Here is a 17,657-nt window from a genome sequence, read left to right as displayed (position 1 = left end):
TTTGCCGCTGAGCTAAATCCCCAGCCCCCCAGCAAAAAATCTTAAATTCTTCTTCAGGGGTCCAAATTATTTGACAGATAAGAGCTAAATTACTGTTTTCACAAATTCTTAAAATCACCTGTATAGACGAAATTAAGATAATAAATTAAGTACATGGACCACACAAATTTCTTAAAATACAGAGAAACACAATTTTTTAAAATGTAAAAGAACACTGCAAAATAGCAAGTTGTGATCGTAGAAGACAAGAAATTTTGAAAAGTTCCTTGGAGGCTGAAAGCAGATGGGCTCCATTTGAAGGAAGCCACCACAGCCAAAAACATATGGGAAAGGAGAACTCTGTGGATCTTTCAGGTCTGGAAAACACAGATTCTGGGAGCAGTGAGGTTGGCTGGGAAACTACTCAAATGGCACAGGGAAGAGGACCCTAGTCCTACTGATGTCTCCAGGATTTGTTCTGAGCATTCAATATTTGCATGCAAACTAGAGCCTCAACCCTGGTGAACGGGGAGCCCATGTCCAAAGTCCAAGGTAGCTGCAAACACAGCCCAGCTCCAAGCACAAACTTGAAAAGCTTCATCTGTATGTTTGGAGCTTTTAATCAGTATTTTAATTTTGAATTCTTAGTCATGAGCAGATAGCTCAGTATTATCAAACATGTGGAAAGATTGTGAAATTATATATGGGTCCTCCCCTGGGGACTCTTCCATGATAACTTTGGAGATGAAAAACTTTAAAACATATGAGAAACTCGATGGTCATATTAGGAGATAAAGGTTAAGGTCACTCCTAATAAGGCTAAAGACAGAAAAATAGATGAAAAACAGAAATACAAATAAAGAACCGGATGAGGACATTGAACATATATCTAGTCAGGAGTTCCAGAAAAACAAAACAAAAAAGTATGTAAATCAATAAAGAAACAATTTAGGAAAATGTCCCATGACTGAAATACAAGGACATGTAACATGAAAGGCCTGGTGAGAGTTCAGTGCAGTAGATGGCTGGCGTCAAGGAGACAGGGACAAAAGTAAATATTAGTTCCTGGATTGCAGTAACTTCACCCTGTTCAACATCAACTCTAGAAATAAAAAAGTGGATAAATTCCTGAAAATTTTGAAAGAAATTTATTTTTCTCAATTAAAAAGTCATGCCAAGCCATGGATGGTGGTACACACCTGTAATCCCAGCACTCTGGGAGACTGAAATAGGAGGATGGAAAATTCTTAACTCAACCTGGGCAACTTAGTAAGACCCTATCTCAAAATAAAAGATAAAAACATGCCAGGCATGGTGGTGCACACTTGTAATTCCAGCACTCTGGAGGCTAAGGCAAGAGGATCATCATGAGTTGAAGGCCAGCCTGAACTGCATAGCAAGACCCTGTCTCAAAAAAAGACAAAAAAATAAAAACAGGTCTAGGGATACAGCTCAGTGTAAAAGCTCTGGGTTCAATCTTTGGGCTGCTGCCCAAAGTCATAGCAGACAAAAAGTAAAAGATTAGCAACTCAACTCATAAATGAGCAAAAGCCATTAAATCAGTTCATAGAAGAGGGAAGTATCAGTGGTCATTATACAAAAGTAAATAGTTTCTCAACTTCAGTAAACAAATGTAAGTCAACAAATGTAAGTTAAAATAGCTTTTTTCATGGCCAGAGTGAAATGTTAAGGACAAAACTTTAAGGGTAGAGTTTAGGCATTAGTATTTTTGAAAATTATCTTAATAAATCCAACGTATAGTCAGGCTTATCAATTACTGCTAAAAATAGTGGCCTGATTTGAAATACATGTTTTTGGTGTTGATGACATTGTGTATTGGTCCCAGGGGAGGTGGGTTAAGGGAGGAGGGCAGGCAGGAACCCTTGTGTTCTTTGAGAACAGCTTGGCAATAGCTATACTATCTGTTGCACATTTCACTTTTAGGAATCCACTATAGAAAACATCTGTCTTGTGTTGAAGTGTGGTTCATGTATTTTGAAGTACTGTAACCATGGAATAATGCAGTCACATATTAATAGAGAGCTATGGACTACCATAAAGCTATCAGGAGACTGAAATATCTGTTAATACTGGCATGCATAGTTGGCCCCATTACACCAAGAGGAAAAAGAAGTTTCCATAGCCACATATACATTGTGATCTTGCCTTCTTTTGATACATATATTTTAGCTTCTTACTGGAGAATAAATTGGAAGAAATAAAAGCTGTTAATAGTAGTTATCTCCAGGTGATGGAATTATAGAGACAATTTTGCTCTGTAATTCTGTTTTGATAATGTTTTGAGCTTTATATAACCAGATGAGTAACAAATAGCATCTAAAAAATATAAGCACTCAGAAGAATTAACTTTTAAAGTAATAGCATAGAAGAATAACTTTCTCATACTGAGATCAACAAAGTTGCAGGAAACCAAACTGTACAATTTATAGCCTGGGATGTGACTGGTAGAGCACTTACCTACCATGTTCAATGCCCTAGGTTCAATTCCAAGTACCACCACCACCCAAGAAAAAGAATTACAGTTTCTGAGATCACTGCTCTAAAAATTTGTGGTTTAATGGACTGCTATATGAGTCCTTTTGCAGAAACTATTTTAACCACAGTGGTACATGGAAAATGCTGGTATTATGTTTGCTCCTACCCGCTTTATTACTGCAGGCATAATTATGTCCTGAAACTTGGCTCTGACAGTGCTCTGCAGGAGCATACCATTGGTCACCAAAAAGACATAAGCCCTGATGTAACACGGTGGTCTGCTTATGAAGATTCAAACTCTGGGGTAGTTCTCTCTGTGTGTGTGTGTGTGTGTGTGTGTGTGTGTGTGTGTGTCTTTTTGAGACGAGGTCTTGCTATTCAGTTCAGGCTGGCCCTGAGCTCACTTTGTAGCCCAGGCTGGTCTCAAACTTGCAATGATCCTCCTGCCTTAGCCTCCCAAGTCTTGGGATTACAAGCATGTGCCACCATGCCTGGCTTGGGATAGTTCTTTCAGAAGCTATTCACGTCATCTTTTCAGTATTTTCACCCTCTGGTCTAAAGTACTAATGAGTTATTGTTTTAAGGGTTCAACTGCTTATCATATAATAACTTGGTAGATATTATTCCCCAGGAATAGCTGAATTTTGGACATTTTATATGAAGCCAGTCTCAGAAATAGGATATCTCTCTGATATGCTGATTTTATTTCCTTTGCATATGTATTTAGTGGAATTGGTGGAACATATAGTAGTTACATTTTTAATTTTTTGAGGAACTTGTATAGGGTTTCCCATAATGGCTATATGAACTTGTATTCCTATCAAGTATGTGCCAAGTTTCTCCTTTTTGTACATCCTCACCAACACTTATCTTTTGTGTTTTTCTAATTACTGTTCTAATGTGAGGTAACATCTCATTGTGGTTTAAGTTTGCATTTCCCTGATGATGAGAAATATTAAGGATTGGTTTTTTGTATGCCTGTTGGTCATTTGTGTGTCTTTAGAGAAATACCTGTTCTGGTCATCTGCCCATTTTTCATGGGGTTGTTTCCTTCTTATTAAGCTGTGTTCCTTACATGTGTTGAATATTAATCCCTTTTCAGGTATATAGTTTGCAACTATTTTTCTTATTCTGTAGTTGTCTCTACTCTTTTGATTGTTTCTTTTTAGTTTGATGTAATCTCTTCTTTCCACTTTTATGCATTTGGAGTCATATGAAAAAAAGTGTTGCCTGGACTAATGTAATGGTGCTTTTTTCTTGTGCTTTCTTCTAGTAGTTTTAGTTTGGGCTCTTACATGTAAATCTTTAAAACATTTTGAGTGTATGTTTGCATATGGTGTGAGGTAGGTGTCTAATTTCATTCTTCCACATGTGATTATCATTTTTCCAATATCATTTATTGAGACTCCTTGTTTCATTGTGCTTTTGGCACCTTGTCCAAGTTAGTTGTAAATTTATGGACTTATTTTTGGACTCTCTATTCTGTTCCATTGTTCCATTCTGTGTCTGTTTTTACGCCAATGCTATGCTCTTTTTGTTACTATAGGTTTGTAGTATATTTTCAGGTTCTATAGTATGATGCTCCCAACTTTGTTCTTTTTGCTCAAGAGTCCTCTGGCCATTTGGAGCCTTTGTTGGTTTCATATGAACTTTAGAGTTGTTTTTCCTTTAATGTGAAGAATGGCGTTCAGATTTTCATAGAAATTGCTTTGAATCTGTAAATTGCATTGAGTAGTATGAACATTTTACCAGTATTTTCTAATGGAAAAAATGTAATATGGGACATCTTTCTATGTATTTGTATCTACAGATTGCTGGATAGTATGAACATATTTAACAATATTAATTCTTCTAATCTATGAACACATGATATGGGATACCTTTCCATTTATTTGTGTTACCTTTAATTTCACTCATCATCTTTTTTTTTTTTTTTTTCCTGGTACCAGGAATCGAACTCATGACCTTGCGCTTGCCAGACAGGCGCTGTGCCGCTGAGCTAAATGTCCAGCCCTCACTCATCATCTTTTTGAGAGGGTGTTAAGACAGGGTTTGACGATGTAGTTAAAGCTGGTCTTCTGTTTCTGTTCTGGGTTTTTTTGGGGGCGCATTTGTTTTGTTTTTTGCTTTTTTTGAGACAGGGTCTCACTGTGTATTTCAGGCTGGTTTTGAACTCACTATATAGCCCAGGCTAGCCTCAAACTCACAGCAACCCTCCTGCCTTAGCCTCTGCTCTGGTAGGATTACAGGCATGAACTCCATTGCCCAGCTCATCAATATTTTATAGGTTTCAATGTAGAGATATGTTACTTTCATAGTTAAATTTCATCTTCCCCTCATCTTCTTCCTCGTGTTCTGTCTTTTCCTCCCCACACCCCATATTGGGTATTGAACCCAAGATCTTCGTACTAAGATTTATTCTTAAATGGACTTTGTAAGTGATTTTGAGTAGGATTATTTCCTTGATTTCTTTTCAGATTACCATTAGTCTATAAAAATTGCTTATTTTTAATATGTTGATTTTTGTATCCTATATCTTTACTGAGTTTATTCTCAGTAATTGAGCTTTTTTGGTTGAGCCTTTAGGCTTTGGGGCACTAAAGACTTGGTAAGAGGAAATAATCTAATGAAACAGGCCAGTTTCTCACTTTTTGAAAATGAATAAATTGTAAGACACTACACTAAATATGACAGGTTTTCTTCAGGCTTGTCATTTCTTTGTTTAGGCTTTGTTGGATTTCCTGTTCTGCTACACTGATATTCAGTCAAGAAGGCTGGAAATACTCCTCATGTGAAAGGAAGTAGGAGTTGAGGCAATGTGATATACTAAATGTATAAAAGTTATATAACAAGCTAGCAGTTATATAAATTACATTTCATTCCTAATTTAAAAAATTTTCTTCATGACAGCCTCAGAACCCACGTTCAGATTTAGAATCTTGAGCTCCTCAGAGTTCTCTTATACTTGTCCATGGTGCCTCAGGAAGGAAGCAGCATGGAGTGTGCTGCGCATCTCTCCTACCCAAGCCATGTGCTGCCTCCAAACAAAAAAAAGTGTGGTAGTGCACACCTGTAATCTCAGCACCTGGGCGGCTGAGGCAGGAGGATTGTCATGAGTTCAAGGCCAGCCTGGGCTGCACAGTTAACTCAAGGCCAGCCTGAACTACATAGCAAGAAAAAAAGTCAGGAAAAGTTCACACTATGTAAAAACTCTGTACAAAGGAAACTACATTTGGTGTGTATAATTTCTTACAAAATCATATTAAGCCAAAGGCATCATATTACAGAAATACATGCATACTCATTTATTTTTTTATTTTAAAAATAAAAGGAGGAAAACATTAACAGACAACCTTTTACAAAATAGCAAAAGAACAGTACAGACTATACAGTTACAAACAAAGTGGTAGGAAATTAGCAGTGCTTGTTGTGTTATATATTGATATCTTCAAAGTGGTTTCTCATGAAAACAGATAGGGAATGCAATATTGATCAGTCAAGGACTTATTGACAGTTTCTTTCAGCAAAGAAAGAGAAGACAGAAGAACTATGTTAACTATCCTGTATATATATACATACAAGATTTTTCCTTCTTTCCCTTCTCTTTTCCCACATCCCAGTTGCCCTTTACCCTTGAGTACTTTGCATACTCATATTTAGAACAGCAGAATTCATAATAGCTAAATCTTGAAAGTAACTTATATGTCCAGCAACAGATGAACAGATAAATGTGGTATTTATACACAGTGGAGTACTACTCTGCCATAAAGAAAGATAAATTTGAGTGATTTGTAGGAAAATGAGTGCAACTTGAGACTTTCATATTAAGTGAAGTAAATCAGACACACAAGCTTAAATATCACATAGTTTCTCTTGATATGAGAAACTCAAATTATAAATAAAGAGCAAAATAAACAATAATAGAGATAGGGAGATAGATCTTTCTCAAATGGAAAGAGGATCAAGAGATGGAGTGGAGGGGAAGGGGCTAGAAAGAAGATTGAAGATGTGTTATGTACAGGGGCCAACTCCACACGAGGAATGTAAACATTATGTGCTGCAAATATGGACTAATAAAAAGTAAAAATTAAAAAATTTTAAAACCATGTTGTCATTTTTACCATAAGAGTACATCTGAGCCAGGTGTGGTGGCGTATACCTGTAATGCCAGCACTTAGGAGACTGAGGCAGGAAAATTCCCATGAATTGGAAGCCAGTCTGGGCTGCAAAGTGAGTTCAAGGCCAGCCTGAACTGTATAGCAAGTCCCTGCCTCAAAAAGACCAAAAAAAAAAGTACACTTAAAACTAAAAATGTAATTTGTTATTTAGCATTTAAATAGTTTTGTAGAGGGCCAGGGATATAGCTCAGCGGTACAACACCTGCCTGGCAAGCATGAGGCCCTGAGTTAAATTCCTGTTACCAAAAAAAAAAAGAGAGAGAGAGAGAGAAAGAGAAAAAAAAGTAAATAGTTTTGTAGAATTCTGAAATAACTTAAGAATAGACCTCTTCTGTATGCTCATTGGCAGAGTCGGTCATTGACCTAGTCTCAAACACACGATACACAGCCGGTGATGAAGGAGCCACCAGAGCCAGCATGCGTGAGCACCTCCAGGTGCCCCATGCCCGGCCCCTCACTGTGCACTGCACATGTGTAACTCAGTACATCCTTCCACCCAGTGATGTGCACCCTGTCCCCCCGTGTACACAGGAGGAGAACTGAAGCGTCACACAAGCTAAATGTTTCGGAAAGTAAAGCTCCATGGAGTTAAACTGCCTGTCTTGCTGATAAGTGGGAAATTGAGAATGAACCATGGTTAGCTTGCCTGTGACCCTCGAGGTGGGTGCACTGGTCAGCACTTTGTTCCCCAGCAGACACTTCAGGGCACACTAGCAGACACCTACTATCATTACTATCAAGGCCCCATGCTCTCAAGCTTCATAGGATTCAGATGAAAACCAGATTGCTCAGTGCCTGCAGAGAAGTTTGGTGACAGACTGTGGCTGGCAGAGTCAGGCCTGGTCCAGGTCCCTTGCCTAAATGAATTTGTTATTTAGCATTAATAGTGAGTCACATTCCATAGTGAGTCACATTCCTCTTCTGGGACTCAGTCTTCTGAGTTTTAAGATCATTAGCGATTTCTTAGGTTGTTTCTCTCTGGCATCCTAGGATGTGATATTCTTGCTTTGGAAAGCAGGCAGCCATATCCTCCAGAATTATTCTTTTCCCTGTAATTTTCCTGCAACCCCATGCTTAGTGTGAGGTTGGTGAAAGCATCACACATATGGTAGTTTTAACATTTGCTGGGGATAGGATTCTTTTCCAGTGATCTACTGTCTGAAAGAGATGGCTATTAAACAGAGTGACCACAATATTTACAAAGGTATTTAATGAAAAAAGAAGACTTTGGCAACTAATGTAACCCATCACTCATAGGGGAAATAAAGAGATGTTCACTTGAGGCTTAATAAATCAAGAGTTAGTGTGTTTGTGTATAGCCTAAATTTTTCCTCATTACTGGTGGGTGATGTCATCTTTTTCATTTCCCTTAGAATCTTTTTGGGTCCAGGAAAAGGAAAGATTAATATTGACTGCAATTCTTATGATGTAGTTTTATTTTTAAGGATATATGTAAAGGAGATTTTCTCATCTTCTCTCCCTCTCTCCCTTCCATACTTCCTGCTTTCATTTTTTAGCGGGGAATGAAGAATCCCAGGGATCAAACCCAGAGTCTTGTGCATTCCAACTGTATGCTCTCCTCTCTCTTGGTCACTTTCCTCATCACTGGGACAAAATACCCAACATTTGCAACTTATAGGAGGAGAGGTTTATGTAGTTTTGAGTCCATCGTTGGCAGTCTCAGGCAGAATGGCACAGTGGAAAATGCTGGGGAGGAGGAAAGCTGCTGCCTCCTGGCATATAGGAAGGAAGAATGAGAGGAGGAGCTGGCAAGGGAGACAAATCCTTCTGGGTCATGCCCCCATGACCTGCCTCTTCCTCCCAGGGCTGACCTCCTAACAGCAGGTCAGCTATAAGCCTTTGTATTCTAATCACCTTCCAAAAGCCCCAGCTATAGGTGCATGAGGCTGTTAAGGGGCATCTACACATAAACCATAACACCTACTGAGCTACACCTCCATCACATTGACATTTATAATTCATTTCTTTTCTCATCTTCTCCAAGTGAAACTCTGGTCTTAAAGGAGTGAAACTAAAGCTTTTCCATCAAATTATAGCAGAAGAGAAAATTTGGAAATTTCTAGGAAATATAAAAAAAAAACTAAAAATCATCATCAAAACACTATTGAGATAAATAATATACAAATAATAGTACTTTATAATACAAAGCTCATTTATACCTCGCATTTCTCTGCCAGAGTGAAGAATTTGAGTGTTTGTGCACATAGTCGCAAATGTGTACCTCTATCTTACCACAGTGGGGAAATATTAACTAGATTAAAAGCAAACAAGGGGCTTGGTGTGTAACTTAGTAGTAGAACATTTGCCTAGCACCCATAAGGCCCTAAGTTCAAATCCCAACACCATAAAAAAAAAAAAAAAATCTTTTTTTAACTGATAAAAGGCAAAGAAGTGTTATTCTTCTAAAAACCTCAGGCTTCCACTTTCTGATAGCCTGTTCTTTTCTTCAGTTGCTTCACTAAATGTCATCTCTTCCAAGAAGCGATATCTTCTCAGCACACCAAGCATGTTACTTCACCAATTCTCATTTCACCCTGCTTTCCGTTATGAATGGCAGTGTCCATTTTCCCCCAAATAATACATAAATTCCTTGAAGACTGACATATGTGTATCAGTAGTTAAGTCATCCAACAAATTTTTAGAGTGCCTCTTGAGCTCATTGCTGAAATTATAAAAATTCATAACCCTTACAGTTCATTAAAGGCAGTATTCTCTACTAAGGTGTCAGACAAACAGGATCCAGCTGGGGTATAGCTCAGTGGGACAGTGTGTGCTTACCCTGTCCAACATCCTGGATTCAGCATCTAGGATTCAATCCCCAGCACTACTAAACAAAAACCAATCATTTCTATGATAAGGGAGATGTGGACTATTTTGTAAATACGAAAGACGACACATCTATATAATTGGTAGAGAGTCAGAGAAGCACTTTGCAACATTCAACACAGATGATCTTCCTCGCTCACACACTATTTATTTTGGTGTTTAATGGCTAGTCTCATGTGCTGGCTATTGTTGAGGCTCCTTCTCCTCTGCTGGGCATCAAATTTGATTGTGAGACTTGAGGTTTGAGTGCTAGAGGGAAATGGCCAGACACAACAGACTTTGGAGATGACATTGACAGTTGGAGGTTTTAAACAAAGGCTGCGGAGGAAGAAAGTAACAGGGATTGTATTTTAGAAAGCTCATGTTCATTGTAGTGTGGCTTATGAAACAAATGGAAGAATCAAGTCTAGAAGCAAAACATTTAAAGGCTGTCATGGTGATCAAAGAAGGGAGATGTCTTTACCCTATTAGAGGAAATTCAATATATAATTAAGAGATAAAATCAACAGAACTTAATATTTAGTTAGATATAGGAAAAAGCAAGGAAGAGGAATCAACTACATGAAGAGCATGTTCTTGATATAAGCAACTTCATTGTAGGATAACATTTCCTGAAGTGACTACAGATATTAGGACAAAACGAAATTAGTCTTGTACATCAAAAGGGAAACCTGGGCTAGATATATAACATCTCTCAGAATGTAGTACTGGATAGTACTGAAGCCACAGAATTGACTAAGATCATAGACCATTATATACAACAAAGCTGTTTAGCAAGATTTACAAGAGTGAGAGAAACTAAAAGAAGAAAATTTTTAATTCTGCAATAAGCACTTTAATATGCCATCAGTGGAAACCTAGAAAAAAGCAAGAGTGGTGATCATAATTTCAAACAAAGAGGACTTCAAGGTAAAACTGATCAGAAGAAGCAAAGCTCATTCACTATGTACTGACTAAGGGAACAATTCAACAGGAAAAGATAACAATTGTTAACATATATTCACCAAGCAAAATGAACCCAGTTCATAAAATAATAGTACTGGACATAATAAAAATAAGATGAACACTAACACAATTATAATTGGAGACCTTAATAACCCCACTGCCACAAATAAGTCACCTAGATGAAAAAAATCAACAAGTCAATATAGAGTTAAACCAAACCTTTGAACAAATGAACTTAATAGATGTCTACAGTGTTCCATCCAACAACAGAATACACATTCTCAGCAGCATATGGTGCTTTCTCCAGCATATACCACATCCTAGCCTATAAAGCATGGTAAATAAATGCAAAAGATTTGAAATTATCCCATGCATATTATTAAGTCAGTGAAACCAGAAATCAATGTCAAAAGAAACCATAGAAAGCTGAGCATGATGCTGTACACCTATAGTCATTCAGGAGACTGAGGCAGGATTGTCATGAGTTCAAGGCCAGCTTGAATTACAGAGCAAGATCCTGTCTCAAAAATCCAGAAAAGACAGGGAAAAAAGCCAAGAAAGCATAGAGACGCATAGAAATTAGGCAGTACCCAAAAGATACCAAGGAAGAAATTATACAGTTCCTAGAATCAAATGAAATGCCACTGCAGCATACCAGAACCTATGGAATACAATGAAAGCAGTCCTAAGAGGGAACTTTATAGCTGTGAATGCCTGCATCACAAAAACAGAGCAAGTTCAAATAAATAAGCTAATGATGTACTCCATGGTCCTAGAAAAACAGCAGTGATCCAAGCCCAAAGCTAGTTCAAGGAAGGAAATTATAAAGATTAGAGCAAGAGTTAAAGAAATTGAGACTTAAAAAAAAGAAAAACAAAGAATCAGTGAATTGAAGAGGTGGTTCTTTGAAAGAGTAAACAAAATATCTAAACTCCTACACAATCTTACGAAAAACAGAAAGAACAGAAAAGAACCGAATCAATGCAAATAGAAATGAAAAAGGTGAAATCACAGCAGATATGATGAAATAAAGATTAAGTACTTCACAAATCTGCACCCAAATAAATTCACGAATTTGGAAGAAATGAATAGATTTCTAGATTCATATGAATTAGCAAGATTTACATACCTTGAGCAGTCCAATAACAGGCAATAAAATTAAAGCAATAAAAAACAAATAATAACAAAAAAAAACTACCAAGAAAACTACAGGTCCACATGAATTTACTGCTAAATTTTACAGAAACTTCAGAGTTCTATCACCAACAGTAATCAAGCTTTTTAATGAAAGTGAAAGGGAAAGAGCACTCCTAAAGTCATTTCTGGAAGCTACCATTACTCTAATTCCAAACCAGGCTAGGATCCAACCAAAAAATAGAATTATAACTTATCTCTTTAGTGAACATACATGCAGAAAGGCTCAACAAGATACTGGAGAGCAGAATGCAACAAATCATTACAAAGATCATACATCATGACCAAGTACGATTCATCCCAGGGATGCAATTATGTTTCAGTGTAATACATCACATAAATAGAAACAAGGACAGAAATCACATGACTGTCTCAAATGACACAGAAAAACATTGAGAAAATCCAACATTTATTTGTGATAAAAAAAAAACTGAAGAAAATAGGTATTGAAGGACCTTATCTCAATTTGATAAGAGCCATTTATGACAAACTTAATGCCAACATCATATTAAATGGAGAAAAGTGGAAGTTTCCCCTCTACAATCAGGATCAAGACTCATGTCTCTTATCACCACTCCTGTTCCATATACCACTCAAAATATTACAGCAATCAGGCAAGATAAAGAAATAAAAGATACATGTAGAGGAAAGGAGGGAGTCACATTATCAGTATTTGCAGATGGCATGATCCTCTACATATAAGACCCAAAAGTTTCCTCTACAAGGAAAACTACAATAGTCTGACAAAGGAAATCAAATGGGATATCAGAATGGAAAGATATTCCCTATTCCTGTAGGCAGGACCAATATAGTCAAACTAGACCTGATATACAGATTTAACACAATTTCTGTCAAAGTGCCAATAGCATTCCTCACTGAACTGGACAGAATAATCCTAAAATTCATATAGAACTAGAAGAGAACTAGTTTGCAAAAGCAATCTTGGGCAACAAGAACAAAGCAGGAGGCATCATGATCCTGAACTTAAGTTATACAACAAAGCAGCAGTGATTATAAAAACAGCATGGTATTGGCAAAAAAAAAAAAAATAATAATAATAATAAAGGAAGGAAGATATGTGGATCAATGGAAAAGAATCAAGCTTGCAGAAACAACTCTAGGCATATTCAGCTACCTGAGCTTTGGCAAAGGGGCCAAAAACATACACTGGAGGACAGATAGCCTCTTTAACAAATGGTGCTGGGAAAACTGGTTATTTACATGCAGGAGATTCAATCTAGATCCTTTTCACCATGTACTAAACTGAAAATGGGTCAAAGATCTAAATATTAAGACAACCAGTGAAATATAAAATAGGTTAAACTCTTAAAGACATAGGTGTAGGGGAAGACTTTGCTGAACAAAAGCCCATTGCACAAGAAATACTATAAAGAATTAACAAATAAGATCATATTGAATTAAAAGTTATGCAGAGCAAAGGAATTAACACATAAGATCATATTGAATTAAAAATTATGCAGAGCAAAGGAATTAACACATAAGATCATATTGAATTAAAAATTATGCAGAGCAAAGGAAACAAGCAAGAGTGAAGAGACAACCTACAGAATGGGAAAAGAAATTTTTTCTACCTTTTCCTGAGAGAACTAATCTCTAGAATATATGCAGATCTCAGAAATTAGACCCCCCAATAAAAGATACGATCAAAAATTGGCAACTGAAATGAACAGACACTTCTCAGAAGAATACAAATGGTTAATAAATGCATGAAAAAAAAAATGTTCAACCTCTCCAAGAAATGCAAATTAAAACAATACCAAGATTCCATCTGAGTCAGAAGGAATGGCTGTCACCAAGAAACCAGATAAGAAATGATGGCAAGGCTTTGGGCAGACCCTTCTACATTGTTGGTAGGACTGTAAACTAGTGCAGCCATTATAGAAATCAATATGAGATTCCTCAAAAAACTAAAACAAGAAATTCCATTCAACCCAGATATTCCTCTTCTAGGTATCTTCCCAAAAGAGTCAAAGATATTATGTTACAGTGATACATGCACATCCATGTTTACAGCAGCACAACACAGAAGTGACATATATAGTGGATCTGTCAACAGATGAATGGATTAAGAAAACGTGGTATTTATGCACAATGGAGTGCTACTCTGCCATAAAGAAGGATCAATTTGAGTCATTTGTAAGAAGATGAATGCACTTTGGGACCATACAAGCTTAAATATTACATGGTTTCTCTTATATAAGAAACCCAAACTATAAATAGAGAACAAAATAAAATATGGATAATACAAAATAGTGAGATAGATCTTTTCAGTATGGAAAGACAACCAGGAGACAGAGGGGGAAGGAGGGCACAAGAAAGGGATTTTTTTAAAAAAAAATTAAGAATTAAGATGTGTTGTGTGCCTGTCCCAACTCGTCACAAGCAAAGCAATCATTATGTATTACAGACATGTCCTGATGAATGAATGAATAAATAAATAAATAAGTAGACTTTCCTACATTATTAGAAATATAAAATTATAAACTTCAGGTCATTTTATCCATCTTTACTAAATGTTAAGCTATTGTACTTCTAGAACTCTATCCCACAAAATTTTTTTCTTTTCTGTCTTTTTGAGGCAGGGTCTAGCTATGCAGTTCAGGCTAGCCTTGAGCTCACTTTGTAGCCCAGGCTGGTTTTGAACTTACAACGATCCTCCTGCCTCAGCCTCCCGAGTGCTGGAATTACAGGCGTGCACCACCACACCTGGCTTTTAGGAGGATCTTTTTTTTTTTTTTTCCAAAAATTTTTCTACAAGTATACAGTGGTTTCTTATATGACTATTTATTGTAATGTGTAAAATAGTGGAAAATTATAAATAACCTGGATGATCAGCAATAGATGTTTGGTTAAATTACTGTATATTAGAGGATTCTGAGGACATGCAGAGTAAGAAGTAGCAAGAATCTGTCTCCCCATGTAGGCAACAGTTGCACTGACAGAATCTCTCTGATGTAATTGTTTTGGAATTGTGGAGATTCCTGAAGGCTTACAATATCCAGAACAAGGCTTGGGCAGTAAATTAGGATTAATTTGGTCAATTTCAGCTCTGAGCACAGTAGTAGCTCCCAATCCCCATCCCAGCCCCAGCAGACAGCTGTTCCCATGTTACTGGAGTAACCCAAATGCAGCGTGTAGGGGCCAGCACTCTCCTGCAACCAGGCGTTCGTGCCCTGGTTGCTGCACAGAGGTGCAGGCTTAGGCAGCCATTGTGGTCACCCCTCCCATGCTGTTGCAAGTCCCTCCAGGGGCTGCAGCTTCCAAGGCCCCCAGGGCCACCACTACCCTTGCCACCATCTTGGTGTTTTTTCTTTTTCTTTTTTCTCATTCTTCCTTTGGGAGTCACACAGTAAAGATGAGAACATAAAAAACAACTGTATACAGGAGAAATTAGAATATGACCACACATGTCCCAAGAAAGGCACCAGTTCAGAGAAGGCAGAAGGCCATGGGCTGACATTTTCAAAGTGGTAAAGAAAAAATGAAAAGCAAGGAACCCATACCCAGCTAAACTGTTCTTCAAAATGAGGGCCAAGTTAAGATATATAATGAGAGGGTTCACTACTCCTGGCCTGCAAGACATGCTCCAGGGGCCCTGCAAGGTGAAACGAGGGAACCTAGACAGTAACTCAAAGCCATAGGAATTAATCAACATTTCAACAAGGTAAATAGTGTATATGGTCATTTATAAGAGCTTATATTACTGTAATAATTGGTTGTAACTCTGTATTTTGTCTTCTTTTTTCCCCAGTACTGGGATTAACCCAGAGCCCTCTCACTTTCATACTGAGCTACATCCCCAGCCCTTTTTTATTTATTTATTTTATTTTATTTTATTTTTGTCTTTTTGAGACAGCGTTTCACTGTGCTGTTTAGGCTGGCCTTGAATTCACTTTGTAGCCCAGGCTGGCCTTGAACTCACAGTGATATAAGGGAAAAAAAGTCCCAACCTGCTGGATAACTAGTATGAGTTTGTGTTCTCCAAAACTGAAGAATGAATTTTAGTAACAACAGAGGTTAAAAGCAGAACATATTTTATTGAGAGAAAGAAAGTATCTGTCCCAGAGAGAGGCAGAAGGGGACCCAAGTGGGTTGCCAAGGAACCTGCCTTTTTATAGAGCAAATCTATGACACGAGGTGGGTCCAAAGTGGGAAGAAGGGGAAATCAAAAGGTGGGTATGAGGAGAGACGAAACTGTGGTCAACCAATAAGATTACGAGTATAACTGTTCAGGTAAAATTGACTAAATTGGGATCAAATGGGAAAGCAAGTCAGGTAGCAAGTGGGCATGAATACAAAACGGGGGCTTTTCTGTAGGCCGCTGAGTTAGTGACTCTTGCTGGCTTCCTCAAGGTTATAGAGACCTAGTTAGAATATCAGTCCCTGATGTTTATCCTTAAGGAAGTATGTGGGTGTTGTTTTATCTTCTGCATTGATGTTTGGCCCACAGCAGAGGTGCCTGTCACCCCCACAGTTGCAAGGCATCTTGTCTTCTGCACTGGCTCCTTTGAGGGCCTACCCCTGACTGCCTGTAATATTTTATCTAACTTAGTTGCCTACAACAACGGCAATCCTTCTGCCTCAGCCTCCTGAGTGCTGGGATTACAGGCATGTGCACACCATGCCCAACTTTCCAGTCCTTTTTTATTGTTTTATTTTGAGACAAGATTTGCTAAGTTGCCCAGGCTGGACTTGAACTTGCATTCCTCTTGCTCAGCTTTCCAGAGTGCTGGGATTACAAGCGTGTACCATCATCCATAGCTTGAGATTATGACTTTAAACATTGTTAGTCCAGAAAGCCAGAACTCTACATATTCTACATAATCTAAGATACTAATGCATTTCAGTGAGTTATTTATGTTTTGGGACTCACCGTGTATAAAGACATCATTTTCTGACAACAATCAAAGGGTGGGGACAGAGTTATTAAAGGAGCAGAGTTTTCATACATTGTTGAGGTGTAGCTGGTATAAACTCAAATTAGACTGTTAACAACTTTAGAATACTAAAAGTAACCCCGTGGTAACTACAAAGAAAATAGCTACAGAATGTACACAAATGGAAATAAGAAAAGAGCTTAAAAGTCTTCTTACAAAAAGTCAACTAAGTAAAAAAAGTAATGTAAAAAATACTATAAGGAGTATAGAAACAAATAGCAAACTGACAGAAGTAAATCTGTCTTATCATTAATTACCCTAAATTTAAATGGATTAAATTTTCCAATCAAATGACATAATTGGCAGAATACATGTTTAAATGATTTGACTATATGCTGTCTGTAAGAGGCTTACTTCATATCCAGGCTTGGTGGCACACACCTGTAATTTCAGCACTCAGAAGGCAGAGGCAGGAGGATCGTTGCAAGTTTGAGGCCAGCCTGGGCTGCAAAGTGAGCTGAAGGCCAGCCTGAACTGCATAGCGAGACCCTGTCTCAAAAAGACAAAAAAGGAGAGCCTCCCTTCAAATCCAAGGACACAAACAGCTTGAAGGTAAGAGAACAGAAAAGGATATGACTTGCAAATGGAAACCAAAAGAGCTAGGATGGTTATATTAATATCAGCCTACATAGACTTTAAATCAGAAAGATTGCATGACACAAATAAAACATTGTGTATTAACATTTAATGCAAGAAAAACAGACTGAAGTTACAAAATCAGTAATGAACATCGAAATACTACTTGTGATTCTGCAATAATGAAAAATTACTGAGATACTATTATCAGTTACTATTATCAGAGTACTATTGTTAGTAACAAATTAAATAGCCTAGGTGGAATGGAAAAATTTGTAGAAACACAACACCCAGCAAGATTAAATCATGAAGTAGGATGCATACACATCTAGTAAAGAAACTGAATCAGAAACCTCCCAGTGGAGAAAGCCCTAGCCCTGTTAAATGTACTGGATTTCACTGATAAATTCTGCCAGACGTTTAAAGAACTAATATTGAGCGCCGGTCTTTGCCCCGGCGGCTCACTCCCAGCCTCGTAGTTCCC

The 17,657-nt window shown here is 37.6% G+C and overlaps 1 protein-coding gene across 2 annotated transcripts in view; it reads left to right on the top strand.

Moving 5' to 3' along the window:
- Cenpp (centromere protein P) overlaps positions 1 to 17,657 on the top strand; it is a 228,091-nt gene that overhangs the window by 175,569 nt on the left and 34,865 nt on the right. The gene's annotated exons all lie outside the window — the stretch shown is intronic.

Source organism: Chinchilla lanigera, unplaced genomic scaffold, assembly GCF_000276665.1.
Source record: "Chinchilla lanigera isolate Chin_1 unplaced genomic scaffold, ChiLan1.0 scaffold00114, whole genome shotgun sequence".
In the NCBI taxonomy this organism is placed as follows: Eukaryota; Metazoa; Chordata; class Mammalia; order Rodentia; family Chinchillidae; genus Chinchilla; species Chinchilla lanigera.
The sequence above is the reverse complement of the archived record's forward strand: the minus strand, read 5'-3'. Positions and strand labels throughout refer to the sequence as shown.